At 45.2% G+C, this 19328-nt stretch overlaps 1 protein-coding gene across 3 annotated transcripts in view; it reads right to left on the reverse strand.

Annotated features, from left to right (window-relative positions):
• TTLL4 (tubulin tyrosine ligase like 4) overlaps window positions 1-19328 on the reverse strand; it is a 1554536-nt gene that overhangs the window by 577101 nt on the left and 958107 nt on the right. The window lies entirely within an intron of this gene.

The raw sequence follows: 19328 nt of genomic DNA on the forward strand, positions 1-19328 counted from the left end.
TAGAATGAGTATAGCAAAATCCAGATTAATAACAAAAATTCAACTGTATGTAAATGCACATACACCGTGGCTCAACCTTTATCAATAGATAAGAGTGAGCTACAGTGCCAAAGGGACACCTGTACGTAATGAGTAAAACTTGGTTATATCTGGAGAGCGACTGCTTAGTAGCAACAGGATCACAAATGGAGAATGTTGGACAGGCTCATGGAGGTGTCGCGATACAGGAACTGAGGAATGATATAGCTTGAACTTGCAGTGTGGATTCCTGGACAACACTGACCCAGAGACTGAGTACAGATGAGCAAGTGCAACCCCAAAACCACCTAGAAAGGGACGAGATTACACCCATGCCACTGTACCCTCAAAGAAGACGCTCACTGTAATCGGTTCTCTGGATTTACAAATGTGGATCTGGTGGGGGGCCCATCTAAACGCGATAGGCTGTTTTCAGATTATCTGATAACCAACACAGAAGTGAGACTTGTAAGGAAACCATGTTATCAACAGTAAGAGACACAGTTCAGGAGTGTTTATTGAACTTCAAAGAGGGTTTGTTAAACACCTATCTAATCCTAAATCTACAGATGGAAGCAAGCTACAACCATGAAAGAAGACACCACTTTGACTGTTATTATTGTCAAAATAGAAGGGCCCATATACTAATAAACCTATTGCCAATCCATCCCTCGAAACATAAATATTGTGGGAAACAATGCTATGAAAAAGAAAGAAGTGTTCACAAAATATGTCGGGATGTTCAGACCATTGGCCTCCCTTCCCAGCGTTGTCAGCACGGGACAAGGCGGTAAACTCTAGCTTAACAGTGTCTCTGGCTTCTTTGGCACGAGGCTACAGTTCAATCATTAGCATTGGGGCCTTCCTTACCTGGTAACGTTCTTTCGATGGGATGTTCCTCCGACGTATTCCACATCTTTGACAGTGATTACCACAGCTGTGCTGCTTCGGAAACCTTTTTCGGAGTAGGTGTCCTGCGTCGACACGCTCCCTCGAGGACCTCCTCCGGCGGTCGATGTCAACAGATGTTATATGTAGGACGCACGTAGCCTCAGTTGCAGTTTTTTACCCCCAGAACATGTGCCACCAATCTCCTGCCAGTATTACTACAGAAAGCCTTGCGGAAACGGAAGTTGCAATCGCATAAGAAATTCTATAGAGGGGCATGTAGGGAGGGTACGATGTGGAATACGTCGGAACATCCCATCGAAAGAACGTTACCAGGTAAGAAAGTAACTTCTTCGAGGGGATTGTGCCCTCCGACGTATTCCACATCTTTGACAGACTCCCAAAGCAGTAGCAACGTAAGGAGGTGAGAAAAGAATTTAGAATTTTTTAGAATGCCCAATCAAATTGCAGAATAGAGGACTGCCTTGCCAAAGGCCAAACCTTGCCCATGGATAGAGTCTAGGGAACAATGTTTCACAAAAGTATGGACAGAGGCCCATGTGGTTACTTCGCAAATATTGCGAATCGGAACACCCCTCTGTATTGCAGTGGAGAAAGCCATACCCCTAGTAGAATGAGCCCGTAAGCCTACTGGAGGGTCCTTTCCCGCCAAACGATAGCACTCAGAGATCGTCAAAATGATCCATCTAGACAAGGTCTGCTTGGAAACAGCCTGACCTAAACGCCTTCCAGCGTAACCAATAAAAAGCTGATCGTCCACTCTGACCCGGGACATCCGTGAGAGATAGAAACTGAAAGCTCTCCTAGGGTCCAACCTATGGAGCCTCTCCTCTTCCTTATCAAGATGTGGAGTTGGATAGAATGGCGGAAGAATTACATTCTGGCTCAGATGGAATTCCAACACAACCTTCGGAAGAAAAGGACGAACCCTAAGGACAACACTGTCCTTAGGGAACACAGTGAAGGGTGGTTTGGCAGAAAATGCCTGCAACTCACTCACTCTGCGTGCGGAGGTAACCGCAACTAAAAATACAGTCTTAAAGGACAACAGTCTCAATGGACAAGAATGTAAGGGCTCAAACGGAGCTCCCATTAGGAACTTTAAAACCAATTCAAATCCCATCCCAGCACCTGGAAAGGCAATGGTAGAAACACATTAGGTAGCCCTTTTAGAAACAGAGATATCAAAGGGATTTTAAAATAAGAACATTCCTCAGACGAGGGCTTAAATATGGAAAGCGCCGCCCGGTAACTCTTAATGGTACCCACATGCAGGCCCTTGTGGGCTAAAAAAAGCAAAAAAGACAAAACCAAAGGAATGGAACATTGAAAAGGATCCACATTCTGTACCCTGCACCAGTCACAGAACTTCTTCCAACGGCAACGGTACACGGATTTCGTTGCAGGCCTTCTGGCCGAAAGCAACACCTCCATCATGTCTTCAGGGAGGTCCCAATGCTTATATCTCAGCCTTTCAGATACCAAGCATGAAGGCTGAGAGACTTGACCTCTGGATGGAGAACTCGACCCCCCACCCGTGAGAGCAGATCATCTCGGTAGGTAAGACGACGTGGAGGGCAAATGTACATGTCTAGAAGGTCCGGGTACCACGCTCTCCTGGCCCATGCCGGAACAATGAGGATCATCTGGGAACCGAACCTCTGCAACACCTGTGGAATGACGGGGACTGGAGGGAACGCGTACAGCAGTGGGAAGGACCGTTCCACTACGAACACGTCCCCTAAGGCTCCTCTTGGAGGAAATTCCCACAAGCAGAATCTCTCGCACTTCCGGTTGACACTGGTGGCGAAGAGATCCACTTGTGGGCTACCCCAAAGGGTGAATATCTCCAAAAAAAAATTCCCGAGCCAGCTCCCACCCGAGAGACCGTGCTCTGCCTGCTCAGAGCGTCCACCACCCCGTTTGCGTCTCCGGCCAGATGAACTGCCGAGATCGAAATTTCCTGCTGGATGTCCCAGAACCAGAGCTGCATCGCCTCCCTGCATAGTGAGAGTGACCCTGCCCCCCACCCCCTTTTTGTTGAGGTAGTGCATGGCCACTGTATTGTCAGTCATAATCAGGACAATCTTCCCCCGCACAGATGGCAGAAAAGCCTTCAGGGCTAGCCTGACACCCCGCAGCTCTAACAGATTGATGTGGAGTCTGGACTCCGATGGAGACCAACGACCGCTGGCTGTCAGCTCGTTGCTAAAATGCCATTGCTGTCCCCTAGGACGAAAAGGCGAAAAGGCAGAGGTTGACGTACTGCAGCGCTCAAGGACTTTGCTGCAGCGTTGGAGGTCTGCAACCTCTCAAGGCTCTCGTCAGCCTTGCTGCCAAAAAAGATGGTCACCATCAAAGGGCATGTTGAGAAGCCGGGACTGTACATCAGGCGCAAACCCCGACTTCCGCAACCACGCAAACATGCGCATCACAGTGCTTGCCGCCATGGACCGGCTGACACAGTCTGCCACGTTCAGACCCGACTGAACGGTTTCACACATGCATCCTTGCCATCCTGAACGAGGGCAAGAAAACCATCCCGTTCCTCCCCTTCGGGAATATGTTCAGCTGCCAACGACAATTCCACAGAGTGTGCGTGAATCTTGCAAGGGCACAAACGGAGTTTGGCTGCCTTTAAAGCCATACCCCCAGATGAAAATACCTTCTTCGCCCAACCATCAAAGCGCTTGTCGTCCCTATCAGGAGGGATTGTAGGTTACGCAGCCTGCTTTGCTGGGGCCATAGCCGCCTGCACCACCAAACTCTCCGGAGTAGGATGCCTAGACAAGTAGCAGGGGTCACCACTGGCTGGGCAGTATTTTTTCGGCAACAACTTATTCACTGCCGTGAGACTGTCCGGAGCAAGCCAAGCCACCGCCACCCTTCTTTGTAAAGCCATATGAAAAGGCAACACAGGGTCAGTGGGTGGACCTTGGTCCAATATATCCGTCAGGTCCTGCCGCAGAAAATCCACAGGTGGAATAGACCACCCCAGATACTCTGTCACCCTCGACATGAGGCGCCTGTACGAGGAGTCAGCATGTGTACCAGGCTCAGGCATGCCAAACTCAACCTGCGGGGAGGTATCAAGACCACTGGCGTCATGTAAAGATTGACGAATGTCTTCCAGTTGGCTATGACCAGACAACAGGTCAGCAGGAACCTCAGGAGGCACAACCCCTTCTTCATCAGACCCCTCCACTACCTCTGAAATGTACTCCAAGGGTTGGAACAAGTCCACCCTAGGAGGAGGAACAGAGTATGCGTCAAACATAGGCTGCACAGACTTGCTGAGCGCCTTTCTTGGAGCTTCCTCAAAAGGCGTCGAGGGCGCCGATGGAAGTGGCGTCGACCGAGCGACCGATGACTTCGAGGCCGGAGCCCCGACCTGTCTCCTTTGATGGCCTCGCCGCCGATGACTTTCTGGGAGCCGGAGCAAGTCCCTCGACGGACATGGCGCCGATGGCATCGATGCCTTCTTCGAAGGCCTCACAGGCTCCAACGATATCAACAGCATCGAGGACCGGGACCTGGACCTGGAGCGGGCACGGTGGCGATCATCCTTGTCCGATCGGGACCACGACGGTTCCCGATGATGGCGCCGACCGCGCAAGCCCGAAGTCGTGCAAGCGGTGGCTCTAGCATGTTCCTTGCTGGCTTCTCTCGAAGGCGCGGAGGGAACGGTGCCCTGCGATTCGAAAATCGCCATCTGCCAGTGGAATTCATCCCATTCGGCCGGCGACAAGCCACCCGCGGTCTGGCGGAGTCCTCTGATGAGGACGGCAAAGGCAACCAGTGACAGTGCTTCCGTGAATGCCTCAAAGATGCAGAGGAATGACAGGACCCACTCCTAGAACGAGAACCCCCCTGGACTTACGCCGATGCAGAGAGTCGCCCCTCGAATCGTCAGTCGAAAGTCCAGTGGATTTCGACTTCCGGGGTTTGGAAACCCTACCTACCGACAGCTTCTTCTTCCGCTCCTGCAAGGCCTTCGACGTCAAAGACTGGCATTCATCGCAGTCAGTGGCATGGTTCTCGCCGAGGCACCAGAGGCAGATGCCGTGCGGGTCCGTAAGAGACATCTTGGAACCGCAGTCCCGACACTTCTTGAAGCCCAACTTCGGGGTAGCAAAAACGAAGACATATTTCTCGAACAACAATAGAAGAACCGATTCAACAGGAGAACCGAGGCACGCTCAGATTCCGAAGCGAACACGTTGGGGGAAAAAACAGAACTGAGGCTACGGGCGTTGTGCGTCCTACATATAACATCCGGTGACGTCGACCGTCTGAGGAGGTCCTCGAGGGAGCGGGTCGACATCATCGACGCCGAAAAAGTTTTCCGAAGCAGCACAGATGTGGTAATCACTGTCAAAGATGTGGAATACGTCCGAGGACACATTCCCCTCGAATGTTCTTTTTCTCTTTCAGATTTTTACAAGTACTCAATTTCTTAAGCAATTCACTATTCACCTCGGATCCTCTCAACACAATGTTTGTGAATTATTTATGCATGTTAGGACAGCTTTTCTGAAGTCCAAATAAGGGCTTAGCAAAACCATCAATAGGCAGTACAAGACTCCACTCTTAGTATAAGGCTGCACCACCTGAGTTCATGGTAGCATAGACAGACCAGCCAGGCTTATCTTAGGAGGGAGAGAGGGCTGTAGAACCAGTACGAATTAAATTGTAATACAAATGGTCTAAAGAAACACTGAAACACTATGTATTATAAAAATAAAAAACAAGTAGGCCCAGATAAATCTTAGGGGAAATAAGTACCATCATGTTATATATAACCACAATTATAAAAACATAACACTATGCTCCAAAGGTACACAGACCAAAGCATAGCTCATTTGGAAAACCTAACAGCAGTTCTAGGGAAGTCAAACATTTTCATACACATTCAGTATAGGCCACACCTATTCTTGAGGAGTAAAAACAATGGCTACTTTCAGATTACATTCAGTAATTCAATGGTAGTAGACGCTACCAGTTGTACCGTGACGCTCAGTAAAAAGAAAATCACATAATCGGTCAACTAGACAATATATAGGTTTTGTGAATAGTGGAATACTTATTCTAGGTACAGTAAAAAGCTACAACTACTTTTGTGATAATACACAGTTATACTAGGTGAGTAAAACCTAAGGATGTAATATTCAATTAGAGGTGCTTTTGAGATCAGTGAAACAGACTGCGATAAGCAGTAACTTGTGTAACTTATTTTTGGGTGGCACACAGCTAACTCAAGTTAAGTAAAACCCATATACTTTTTCAAGGAGCAATCAGCAACCTGGGGCAGGTATAAACCTAAGATTCATTTTGTGTCCGTCTAAAACAGACCAGGGAAAGCAAAACCCAATGTTACACTTTATGATTGACAAAGTAATTCTAGGTAGGTAAAACATAATGCAGACTTCTTCTGGACAGGCTAACAGCAAGTCAGGGGAAGCAAGACCCAGTTGCGGGAACACACATACAATTATACCAACTAGAATAATAAAGTGAAACCAACAACATTACTTTTGGGAAGAAGCACAACCAAATCACAGGTGAGTAATATACCCTTACATCTACTGTTATGTTAAACGGAAATCATATAGTGCCTCCTTTTGATTTATATCTGCCTAAGCCTAGTTGCTCTATGGGGAAAACTGCGTTGCAAAGTTCAGATTTTGGATCGACTTCGCCGCCATATTAGAGTCATCCGCCATTTTGATTTCTGTTTGTATGATTCTCCGTTCTAAAATGGTGGACTGTGTTTTCAACTTGCAACCAAGCCTCCCGACCTTTGAGTTCTGTTAATATTTAGGCTGTCTGAGAGCCGACTGTTTAGACTGGGTAAAGAGACCTTGTGCTCCGTATGAACTGCCACCTGAGTATTGTCTGCACACAAGACTCATCCCTGTGTAAACGTTGGAAACAATGCAGAACAAATCTCGAGCGTGGACACAGGCCGAAATACATTGTGTAGGGATATAGACTAATGTTTACCGCGGGATCCAAGAATATACATCACCATTGTAACATGACGGAAATGCAAACTCATGTAATCCGTCTGCATATTATTGTATAAGCTGTATGTGAACTAGGCACGAACTCTAGACCACAAATTATTAACATGTAGAGGGGCTGGACAATATTTCTGAAAACTGCATAAAAGTACGGATGTCTAGATGTCCAGCACTCCCTCTCCTCTCTTTGACGGGCTTGTACTCATTGCGGGGTGTTGAGAGCCAGATAGCTAGCTAGCTATGTTTCTTTATAAACTGCACAGAATAAAAGATCTGTGAATCTTTATAGCCCGGGTTTGGTGTATTTCCTTTGTGGTACTCCGCCTCGATATTTCTTTTGCTTTTATAGATGGCACCCGAATAGGGACCCTCAAGATCGATGCCATCTTGTTGAAGAGTTGACGCGGCTATCGGACGGTGAGAAAGGGGGCCCCTTCTTGGATGAGACGCGACACCTCAACAGTACTGCACGACCCGATCCCTGGACGGTGAGCACGCGGTCCGAGCAGGCATCTTGACGAGGGTCCATATATCGAGGCGGGCAGTTTTGCCGAAATCACCAACCACGAGGGTCCTTTGTTGTCCTTAGTAATCCAATCGGACCTCCCTTTGTCCTTTAATCAGGTGAGTCGTGCCCCGATTCCCAAGTATCCTGATATTTGATTTGGTGTATTGTCCTCGCGAGTACAATTATTGACCAGTTAACACCAGTAATCTGGTATGCCTGGGAAATTGTCTGCCTGTTTCAGGGCGTTATTCCGCAGAGACAGACAATCTTTGGAATTTGGCCATCTGGCACCACAGGAGGGGTCGCCAGCATGTACTATGTACTGTAAGTATGGCATTTGTAGCATAGTATTTAACGATATTTGGCACAGACAAACTAGACATGCTTCCGAACTTCAGTGGCCAATCAGTGGTAGCTTTGAGATTTCTCGTATAGAATATTTAGAATCTATACTGTTAAAGAAAAAACCTAGACCTGCAGCATTTGATGGCATTGCAAAATTTGAAAAAAGAAGCTATGCAGCAACTCAAAAGTAGAGAGAAACATGCACACCGACATATGTCGAACACCGAGAAAGCATTATTGTACGATCAACAGAAACAGCCAGAGTCAGTTAGAAACATGTATAGGGCTTTTCAACTTAGCATTCAGAAAATATACCCGTCTAAAGATTTTCACGCATCAGATGAATTGATCGATAAGCTTTTAAATGAACGAAGGCATGGTGCCACTGCGCCACCTCCTTATGTACCTATTCCCGTTGCTTTACCTCTTCCTGCTGTTGTTCATCCTGCCGTAGTAATTCCTGCACCTCTTATTACTCCTCTACCACTAGCTATTTCTCTACTTCCTTTTGTAGATCCTCCACCTGTATCTCCACCTTTGCCTGCTGCCATGGGTCCGGTAGATTTGTTTTTTACACCAGTGATAGCAAATTCATTACCTACTGTACAAGATTTGTCTACTCTTTCTCTTCCAAATGGTTCTGCTTCGATTGTAGTTGATAAGGGAGCGGAATCGAAAATTGTTACTCGCAACACAGTTTCTAAAGAAAGAACAAGATTTGAATGCATGGGCTGGACAGTGCATGGAGACGGGGGAACAATCTTTGTCTTTGCTACACTTTCTAATCTGGATAGTTTTCCTAAGAAAACTTTTTATTGAAGGGATGGGAATCCATTTATTCGTAATGTGGATAACCCACAAGGGTAAGGGATCTGAATGTTTTAGCATATTCAAGAGATACTGCTGAGAAAGTATATGAGCACGTCAAGAGGGTATTTGAGTTTAGAAGGGAGTTCGAAAAGTTATGGAATGATGAAATAGATGGTGATGGTTTGGGTGTTATTTTTGTACAGAAACGGTTCTTTCCTCTTAGTAAATCGATGAGTGAAGAAACGCGAATTTGCACAAGAGATGCACTTGGATGGATTTCAGATATGTCGATATCTCCCATAGAAGTATATGACACGTATAGTCAGTGTATGGCAGAAATGCAGAGGAAAGTGATGCAGGTAATGGTAGAGTACCTACAGGATGACTGTATACAGAGAAAGATTTGTTGTCCCGCAGAATTATTGAATATCTACAAGAGAGCTTTTTCGTCTGACACTCCTTGAGCTGCTTTATCGCTCGATTTAGCTTTGTTGCTCAGTAAGCGTTCGGAGTTGCCTGTTACTCAGTTACTTATGAGAGAGGTTCCTCCGACATCCGTCCCTAAAGTCGAAGTTCCGGCTAATGCCGCAACAGGCGTTGCCGCCTATGATATTGATGCACATTATGTATCTCAGTTTGTTCACATCCCGTTCTCAAGACAGGAAGTGAATACCATCAGACAATCTATTCAAGATATTAGGAATAATCAGACAGGATTTTATAAGGAGAAAGAATCTGTCTTGCAGTCGTCAGTATTCACTCTAGGTGATATAGATTTCTTATTTCCTGTGCTCCTACCTGCCGATTTGTGTAAACCGATTAGGACAGTAGACGATGTACCAGGGTTAGGGGACACATGGGATAATTTGACTAGGCAAGATGGAGATAGGCCAGCTGGTGAGAGACCACCACAGATTATTCTATCAGGCAAAGTCAGTATCCTGACAAAATTGAAAGCCTTAATTCCTGAAAGGAGGATAGTTTGGGACAAACTCAATGCTTGTATCCAGGGAAAATCTGAGGGTGCTACTGAATTCTTTAATCGGTTTGAACAAGTATTTTCAGATTATAGCAGACAGGATGTAAGCACAGAGTCTGGAAAAAGATTATTTGTGGACAAATTTGTGTGTGGATTGTTACAGACATCCAGTCACAAATTATGACTTCTGAGAGCGCATGGCAAGCTAAGTCTCAGTCTGAAGTGTTGCATATGGCTCAGTATTATAAAAACCGAGTCAATAATGAGAAGGAAAGGATTGAAAAGAAAAAGGGAGACTTGAAAACTAAGGTGTTGTTGCAACAGATTGTTAGAGGACCTAGAGGGGGTAGCACACAGTTTCGGGGACAGTATGTTCCACAAGGTAATGCGCCGTTGGGTCCTATACACGCAAACTAATGTGCTTATTGCAGACAAGAGGATCATTGGCAAGCACAATGCCTGATCCTCCCGCAGAGGTCGAATAATACATTTGGTATTATGGGTAGATGATCCAGAGGCCACCATGTGGCAGGGGGTCCTGGTAGAAGCCAGTTTTCTCAGAATTCTCAGTCCTTTTCACAAGACAATCAGCCATTGAGTGTGGATAATAGAAATATTTTTGATCATCCTTCCGCTGCATATCTCTCTGAAGACATTCCCTTCGATGATATATTGTTTCGCTAGGATTGCCCGAAGCAGGGTTAATCCCGTTAATCAGAAAGGTCCCTACGTTGAGATGATGGTGGGAAATAGGAAACATCTATTTTTGATAGACAGAGGAGCACAGAAGTGCTCCATTGACCATTCACGGGTTCCAGACATCCCACTGTCAGGGCAAACTAAGGTTTCTGTAGGGTTTTCTGGTACGCAAGTGGTTAGTCCGGTTTCTTTGCCGGTACCAATTTCACTGGGTCCATTCACAGATCACTGTCCGTTTCTTTTGACATCAAACTGTGGTGTGAATTTGTTGGGGTTGAATATGTTGAAGCAATTAAATGCGGTAATTCATTTTTCTTCAGATGGAGTGTATTTGACGATTTCACAACAGCAATTTTCTGTCTTACAGTTTCTGACTAGACCTTTGCAGCTGGAATTTAGTGACGTTACGGAATGTGTATGGGCAATTGATGACAATGATGTTGGTATTTTACAAATTGAGCCTGTTAAAATTGTTTTGAAACCTGGGGTAAAGTTGTCACGTATTCCTCAGTATAAGATTTCGATTGATGGTGAGCAAGCTTTGAAGTGTATAGTTTCTGATTTTGTGCACCGTGGGGTAATTGAAATTACAGATAGTTTGTGCAATAGTCCGATTTTACCTGTGTATAAGAAAGGGGATAATGCAATTCCTTTCCGTTTCATTATCGATTTACGCGCTATCAATAAGATATTCGCTCCAGAATTTCCTATTGTGCCTGATGTGACAATGATATTAACAATGATCCCAGCTTCTGCTACTCATTTTAGAGTCATAGATCTTCAGAATGCCTTCTTTAGCATTCCTATACACAAGGATAGCAGATACTTGTTCGCGTTCACCCTAGAGGGACGCTTGTTTACATTCACCCGTGCGCCACAAGGGTACACGGAAAGTGCGAGCATTTACAGTAGGGCTTTGAAAGGACAGCTTGACATACTGGAGTTGACTACTACTTGGATATTGCTTCAATACGTTGCTGATCTTTTGGCTGCAGATTCAGAAAGTGCTTGTAAAGAAGGCACTGTTATTGCTTATTCATCTAGCAAAACATGGACATAAAGCTTCACTGAAAAAGTTTCAATATTGTCGACAGGAGGTCGCCTATTTAGGCGATCTCCTGTCAAAGGAGGGAAGAAGATTGACACCTGAAAGAATTAAAATCATTTCTAGCATGTCCGTCCCAAATACACAGAAGGAAGTCAGAGCCTTGATATGAATGGCTTCTTACTGTCGACAGTGGATCCCGAACTTTTCGCTAGTGATCAAACCAAGGTTGGCTTTGACAAAGAAGGGCATTTTATTGCCATTGCCATGGAACTTGGAACACCAGAAAGCTTTTGATTTGCGCAAGACGACAGTGTTCAGCACCGGTTTTGGGCACACCAAATTATGAAAAGGCCTTCAAGTTGTATGTGCATGAACGTGATGGATGTGCTTTGGCTGTGTTAACACAGGAACATGGGGGGAAGAATAGGCCATGCGGTTACTTTCCCTCCACCCTTGATCCTGTTGCATGCGCTTTGCCGAGATGTCCGAGAGCTGTTGCTGCTTCTGCGTCTGTAAAACAGAGTGAGGGAATGGTCCTAGGCCATGCTTTAACCTTGCTGGTACCTCACTCTGTAGACGTTCTATTAAACAGAAAGCAAACACAACATCTTACCTCTGCGTGATTAACTAGATACGAATTGATCTGGTTTGCACTGCAAATACAAATGAAGAGATGTGTATTGAATACGGCTGAATTATTACCTCTTCCGCAAGATATCGCTTGCAGTGATGAAATGTCACATGACTGCCTTTATACCACACAGCAAGAAATTAAAGGCAGGATTGATTTGAAAGATACACCTCTGATCCACAAGGAGAGCTGTTTTGCGATGGCTCTCGTTTCAAACTCCGGATGGTACATCCACTGCTGCTTATGCCATCACTACATTAAGTACGATTGTGGAAACCAAAAGAATTTGGCATAACTCTGCGCAGGCCACAGATTATTGCATTGACCCGAGCTTGTGAAATTTCTGAAGGGCTTAAAGTGAATATATATACTGATAGTTAGTATGCTTTTGGAGTGGTTCACAACTTCGGTAGACTTTGGGCAGAACAAGGTTTTCTGACCTCACATGGAACGAAGATTCAATATGGCACCTTGATAGTTCAGCTACCCTCAGCGCTTGCACTTCCCACTCAGCTAGCAATTATGAAATGCGCGGCATATCAGAATATCACAGGTGATGTAGGAAAAGGGAACGCTTTCGCTGACCAGATAGCCAAACAGACTGCTGTTGATCTCTATTCAGATATGTACACTACAATGGAAGCCACAAACCTCTGTACTATAGATGAAGGAATCGATTCCATAAAGAATATCCAAGCAGATGCCACTCTAGAGGAAACTAAGCAATGGGCTGAGGGCTTGGCGAGGTTGGATGATGGGTGTTGGGTGGATAACTTGGAGGGAAAATGGATGTTGCCAGACGCGTACATCACTATGATGGTTTCAATGGCTCATGGTCCCACATATGTGCTAGGAAAATTTGCAAAATGTTAGAAACTGTCTGGGTAAATGTTAACATCCCGAAAACTGCAGAGCGTTTTGTCCACCAAGGGGTAGTTTTGGTCCACCTTCTGTCCCTTTTGAGGTAATTTACTTTGATTTTATTGAAATGGAGCATTGCAATAATCTCAAATATGTTCTGTTAGTCATTTGTGCTTTTAGTAAATGGGTTGAAGCTTTCCCTGTAAAAGATGCCACAGCAAGGATGACGGCGAAAACCATGCTCAAGGAATATTTTCCTAGGTTTGGTTTGCCGAGGGTAATTTGGTCGGATAATGGTCCGCATTTTATCGCTGCTGTTATCCTACAAATATGTGCAGGATTACAGATTGATAAACGGTTCCATTCGGCCAGACATGCTCAGAGTGTTGGATTGGTAGAGCAGCACAATGGAATTTTAAAGAACAAACTCGCTAAGACGTGTGCTGGCACCAATTTGAAATGGCCGGACACTTTACCGATAGTGTTACTCTCTATGCGTACAACCCCGCAGACTAGGACTGGGCTCTCCCCATATGAGGTGGTGATGGGGAGGCCAGCTAACATTTGGAATCTTCCTAAACTTATGGCTTTGAGGGATATAGAGCATGTACTTCTTTCTGAATATTGTGACCGGTTAACTCAAAATCTGTATTTCATTCCTCAACAGGTGCGAGAAGCTCTCCAAGCCAAATACGAGGGGCCAGGCCACAGCATCCGACCTGGTGACTGGGTGCTGAAAAAAGCATTTGAGAGAGCATCCTGTCTCGCACCATGGTGGAGAGGGCCTATCAGATCCTATTGGCTACACAGACTGCCGTACGAGTAGCTGGGAAAAAACACTGGGTGCAAGCAACGCATGTCAAGAGGATACCTTTCCCTTTGCCACACGACGAAGATAAAGAGAAACTTATTTGCTCTGTTCCCAACGATCGATCAGCATTAACACGGAGGGTGTTCTGGAGACACTCTGTGAGCCCACGGGGCCTGGGGAAATTGCTGCTTCGTCTCCACACTCTTCTACAGATCCTTTTGCACCTTTGTCTGGTTCTGCTGAAAATTCATCACTTCCATCAGGAAGCAACGATACACTGTTCGCAGATCACATGGTACCAGGAGTCATAAGGTACAATCTGCGTCCACGGAGCTAGACTTACTGCACAGTTCAGCTGTGCCCACAGGGGAACAACTACAGAGCTTGTCCTTCACTACATCTTTTGCATCTGAAGGAAAGTAGGTGGCTGGAGATCGGGAAAGAGTAAGAAAACGCGTGATCAGGAGATCAACAGCAAACTCACTACAGAGTTTTTTTGCAGGAATCTTTTTGAAAAAGAGAACAGCTTCAAAGGAACAATGCCTGTTATCGCCTCTACTCGTGCGGAACAAACAAGTGACTGTGTGGCCAACAATGACAATGGACGATCAAATACATGGTCTTTTAAAACCTGTTTTCTTGTAATTGCGTTAACCAGTTTCATAGTATTAGCGTCTTCAGGATTTTGGTATATGGAAGAAGTACGTCCACTTGAAGCACTCTTGCCTACTGAGAATGTTCCTATTGTATCTACACCTTTCGTGCATCTGCACACCATCTCCGAGAGACTCTCAACATAGACAGAGCTATCATAACAATACATTACTGCTAATAACGAATTCAACTCATGCCATTTTGAATAGGACAAACTGCTGGGTTTGCTCTCATTTACCGCAACATGAGGAAAAGGGGCTGTGCTGGTATATTCTTCCTTTGCCTTTAACTACTGCATGTTGCACTAATGTTGAAAACTTGACCAGCGAGGACAGACCTTTGTATGTAGGCAAACCTGTCTACTTTATTTGCGGTAATGAAGCTTTTCCATGGCAACCTAGGGATTGGCAGGGAACTTGTTATTTAGGAATTCTGCTACAAGGGGTATTTGTAGCCAGTACCACTGAAATCACTAGGGCTTGTCCAAGGCGGGACGAGAGCGGTGATACTCCTCCACAAATTCTGGGTAATGTAGCAAAATCTTTTGTACCATTTTGGGGGCAGATTATGAATACCGAGGACATCAGGAGGCTAGCAAGATTACTGGAGAAAACCATAAACCGGACCGCTGACATACTCTATAACATGACTCTAGAGCAAAAGGCAATTCGATTAGTGGCGCTATAAAACCAGATGGTATTAGACGTCATCTTGGCTGAGCGTGGTGGAGTATGTAAATTAGTGGGCTCCGCCTGCTGCGTTTTCGCACCAGATTCATCTTCGACCATCTTTAAGGCAATACAAAATCTGCATGTCCTGCGTTCTGAAGTACATGTTCCCGAGGGGAATTGGGATCTTAGTACTTGGTTCTGGGACTTCTTACGATCTTGGGCATGGAAGCTTCTCTTGGTCTTATTGATAATTCTGGGTATTATGTTGTTTTGCTGTTGCTGTATACAATGTCTTCCTGTCATATGTTTGATGTTAGGGGGATGTTGTGCACAGACTATGGGAACGTTAGGACCAAAAGGTACACGCACCGGGAAGAATGACCAATACATTTGTAAATAAGGAAATTTCCGCCGCAGATCTTATGGCAATTGATATATCTGATGAATGTGAATCAGGATGCATGGATATTGAAACGTGGAGTTACTCGTGAAGCAACTAATTTCTAGTTTAGCACTTGGCTTAGGCCAAAAGGAGGGTTTGTTAAACAGAAATCATATAGTGCCTCCTTTTGATTTATATTGGCCCAAGCCTAGTTGCTCTATGGGGAAAACCGCGTTATAAAGTTCCGATTTTGGATCGACTTCGCTGCCATTTTCGAGTCATCTGCCATTTTGATTTCTGTTCGTATGAATCTCTGTTCTAAAATGGTGGACTGTGTTTTCAACTTGCAACCAAGCCTCCCGACCTTTGAGTTCTGTTAATGTTTAGGCTGTCTGAGAGCCGACTGTTTAGACTGGGTAAAGAGACTGTGTACTCCGTATGAACTGCCATCGGAGTATTGTCTGCGCACATAAGACTCATCCCTGTGTAAACGTTGGAAACAGTGCAGAACAAATCTCAAGCGTGGACACAGGCCGAACTACATTGTGTAGGGATATAGACGAGGGCTTACCGCGGGATCCGAGAATATACATCACCATTGTAACTTGATGGAAATGCAAACTCATGTAATCCGTCTGCATATTATTGTATAGGCTGTATGTGAACTAGGCACGAACTCTAGACCACAAATTATTAACATGTAGAGGGGCTGGACAATATTTCTGAAAACTGCATAAAAGTATGAATGTCTAGATGTCCAGCACTCTCTCTCCTCTCTTTGACGGGCTGGTACTCATTGCGGGGTGTTGAGAGCCAGATAGCTATCTGTGTCTATGTTTCTTTGTAAACTGCGCAGAATAAAAGATCTGTGAATCTTTACAGCCCGTGTTTGGTGTATTTCCTTTGTGGTACTCCGCCTCAATATTTCTTTTGCTTTTACAGTGAAAATGGTGAAACAGTTTCTAAGGAAAGAAAGAGGTTACATATACTTTTCAGAATATTGCAACACACATTCAAGGTAAGTAAGAACGTTTGTAACTGTTCACGCTCAGAGTTACAGTTACCAACCAAATTGTTTTGCAAGTAACTTAACACGTATTCTCTTTTCTAGGCAAAAGGCCCAATCCTTTAAAGTCTTTCCCTTATTCTTGGAGCATGAGTTCTCAGTGGCAGAAGGGGGTGACGAGGGTCTAGCCTCCAACGGGCAGTGTCGGGATAGGTTCTTAAGTGGCTAAAAAGTCGGAGTTCATAACGAAGACAAACAGTTGAGTATTTTGCTTAAGAGTTAGTTGAAGGTCCAAGGGCTTCACAGAAGACGCTCTAGGGGGCTTCAAGCAGTGAACCTGGGTGAACTGGACAAGGGGCCTCCCAATCACAGAAAACACTGAAAACAAAACTACACAGGTATCACGAGAGACTTAGGGTAAGTAAATAACCAAGTGAGTACAGTACCTCAGCACAGACGAAGATTTTGCAGCATGAGGACTGTTAGGGAGAATTCTCAGAAATGTGCTAATTCCCTTCTACCTTAGAGACCACCAGCATGTTTGCTGGACTTTAAGACTTTCAATTTCTAACCTGGAGAGAGAGAGAGACCTTTTTCCCCACTCTCGAATGAATTTTTCTGTGATTTGGACTATGTTTTTCTTTTGACTTTGGAATCTGACAAACTACACAGGCATCATCTTTACATTGTGACGCACAGTACCTTCAGTGCAGTGGCACAGGGAAGTCTCTCAGATTTCAAAAGGTTTAAATACCTTCTCTTGGTGAAACTAATGTTAACTTTCTAGATCCAACAAACAATCTTACAATAGCGTGCTGGAGGGGTTACTTGGTATCCCCTTGTCTAGTTTCTCATGTAACATTTTTATGTTACCCTTTCTACAATTAATGGCTGGTGGCAGTGGTTTACTTTTTAGTACCATTGTGTGTTTCTACCGAGCGCTGCAATTGCATCTGCAGTAAAGCACCCAGGGGTGCCCATTTTGTCAAAATGGCCCTGATCTTCTACTTTCACCATTTCTTGTTGGAAAGGTCCCTCTTGAGATTTACTCTGCGTGCCAAACCAGTTTTGGTCCCTTTGTTCATTTTGACTTTGGCGGGATTCCCAGGTGAAGCCCGCCTCTGGCTCCAGTATGTCTGGCAGGGGCAGAAAGTGAGGGAGGTGCCGAAACTCACTGTGCTTAATTCCCTGGGTTACAGGAATACACCCAAAGGTGATTGGCTGGCTAGCTATACTTGGAGGACAGCCACCCTACTGTGTCAATCGACAGCCAGGCTGCGAATGAATGGAAGAAACCCCGCATAAAAAGGCGAGGCTTTTTGCTTGGAAGGCAGAGTCGACCACTGGACGAAGGAATATGAAGAACTTGGAAGAGACGCCTGCTGCAACTCCAGGACCGTTGGTTCACCCGGTGAAGCCCTGCTGCAGTGCTGAAGCCCCGAATTCACCACGACTAGAGAATACCTGCAAAGAACAACTTCTCCCCTTGGGTTGGTGGGACCAAATCGACCCCAAGACTATCTCATCTGGAAATCCTCTCGGAGCTGGCTGTACTTCCATTGCAGATGCAGGAACCGAAGTGCTAGGGAGAGGAACACAAGAATTGAGTGAGTGTCTTTAAGTTGGACCCGATCTCCAGAAAGATCCTCCGGACTCCCAGGAAGCAGGACTGACGAAGTCTGAGCCACAACAGAGTGCTGGACCCCAGATGCAAGGAAAGTCCATAGTGGTATCCAAGAAACGCATTGGTGCTATTTGCTAGAGACGCGAGGAGCTGACACCACGAAGTGCCGCTGATCTGAAGTTTGCCCATTGCTGCCGCTGACCATCCATTCGAAGTGCAGGAGTTCCCAGACATCCTCCCTCTTGTCCCCCCGACTAAGGCCCAGTAACAAAGAATCTGCAGACCTACACAGAAACAGAAGCCAGCTGGAACCAATTTCTTCTAACCAAAGGTACTGGAAAACTGAGGGGACTTACCTCTTGTTGTGTAGCCCTGCCAGTTCTCAGTTGAGACTTGTCTTGGTTGCTTTTGCCGAGTTGATTGTAGCTTTGTCCCTCACAAGCCATCAAGTTTGTGGCCCTACAGTGATTCTATTTTTCTACAAAGACTTATAAATCTTTGTGCAATACTTTTACTTACCAGCAAGAAGTGCTTCAGCTCACAGACTTTTGTTCAATTAAAATTGACTGGCCTGGCTCCCTGAAAGACTCCTCTTCCCTCTGATTTTGTGCTTTACCTTTCCTCCAGGAAAGGGTTAATTTACTTTGCATTGGGGGTTCACAAGTGCTTACCTGCTTTAGACCATTTGTTCGACCTTTGTTTTATTCCAAACCCTTTTCTTTGACACCAATCTCAGTATTGCTCTAAATGTAGCAGTAATATATTAATGTTCAGAGTGTCCTAATTATTTAAGTCACCTCAGGCAGTAGGAAGAATCTGTGTACCATCCCAAATGGGTAATTGCTGATTTAGAGAAACTAAGTGTGTATTTTGAAGTTTATTTTTTTGAGATATATATGATACATTACTCACCGTAATCGTATTTCTGATGCTTGTATCTGCTTAGATTCACATGCTGTGCATAGGCCGACATCTAGTGGAAGCTGCGGAGTATTACAGTTTGTTTTTCGAAACTCGAAAATGGGCGTCGACACAGGCGGGCCAGTAATACTATCCCTAGTGTGACGTCCACTGTACCCAAGATCCCTCACGCGTCTAGGATCCTCAGATTGTATTTTTTCTGACATGAGGAAGCATGAGGAGTAGCGCGAGTACAGATAATCCAAGCAGATAGACAGAAAAGTAAGACTACAAGCAATCATGCGCCTTCTCTCGGAGGGGAGGAAGGGTGGGTCGCATGTGAATCTAAGCAGATACAAGCATCAGAAATACGATTACGGTGAGTAATGTATCCCTTCTGAGGCTTGTGGAATCTGCTTAGATCACATGCTGTGCATAGATTAGCGAGC

Source organism: Ambystoma mexicanum, chromosome 9 (assembly GCF_040938575.1).
Source record: "Ambystoma mexicanum isolate Mex_15411 chromosome 9, UKY_AmexF1_1, whole genome shotgun sequence".
Classification (NCBI taxonomy): domain Eukaryota; kingdom Metazoa; phylum Chordata; class Amphibia; order Caudata; family Ambystomatidae; genus Ambystoma; species Ambystoma mexicanum.